Below are 991 nucleotides of genomic sequence, written 5' to 3' on the forward strand. Positions count from 1 at the left end.
GGCTATTATTTTTAGACCACGTGATAATGATGAGTTTGTGTTCCAAGGTGATAAGCCCAAGAAACCCAAGAAAGTTATCATATCCGCACTCCAGATGAAGAAGCTACTGGACAAGGGATGTCAAGGCTACTTAGCATCTGTGATGGATAATGAGTTAGAGATTAGGCCATTGACCGAGCTAGATGTGGTGAGGGAATTTCCTGATGTATTTTTGGATGACTTGACAGGTTTTCCATTGGACCAAGAGATAGAATTTGGTATATATCTACTCTCCGGCTCGACACCAGTGCCAAAGGCCCCTTACCGCATGGCCCCCATAGAGTTGAAGGAATTGCAGGTGCAACTTCAAGACCTTTTGAAGTAGGGATTCATTAGACCTAGTGTGTCTCCATGGAGAGCATCGGTATTGTTCCTCAAGAAGAAAGACGAAAGTATGAGATTGTGCATTGATTATCGGGAGCTTAATAAGCTAACCATTAAGAACCGGTATCCTTTGCCAAAGATAGATGATTTATTTGATCAGTTGTAGGGTGCCAAAGTGTTCTCCAAGACCGACCTTAGATCGGGCTACCACCAGCTCAGGATCAAGGATAGTGATGTCACTAAGACAGCCTTCCGATCAAGGTATGGACATTATGAATTCTTGGTAATGTCATTTGGGTTAACCAATGCACCGACTGTATTTATGGATTTGATGAACCGGGTATTCCAGGATGTCTTAGATAAGTTTGTGATAGTATTCATTAATGACATTTTGGTCTACTCCAAGAGTGCAGAGGAACATGTTGTTCACCTGAGGTTGGTACTACAATGGCTGAGAGAGAAGCAACTCTATGCCAAATTCAGCAAGTGCGAGTTTTGGTTGTCACAGGTGGCATTCCTAAGCCATATTGTTTCACCAAGGGTATAGAGGTTGACCTAGGAAAAGTGAAGGCAATTCTAGATGGGAGATTCCCAAGAGTGTAGCAGACATACATAGTTTTTTGGGATT

This window comes from Macadamia integrifolia, unplaced genomic scaffold (assembly GCF_013358625.1).
Source record: "Macadamia integrifolia cultivar HAES 741 unplaced genomic scaffold, SCU_Mint_v3 scaffold1293, whole genome shotgun sequence".
NCBI lineage: Eukaryota > Viridiplantae > Streptophyta > Magnoliopsida > Proteales > Proteaceae > Macadamia > Macadamia integrifolia.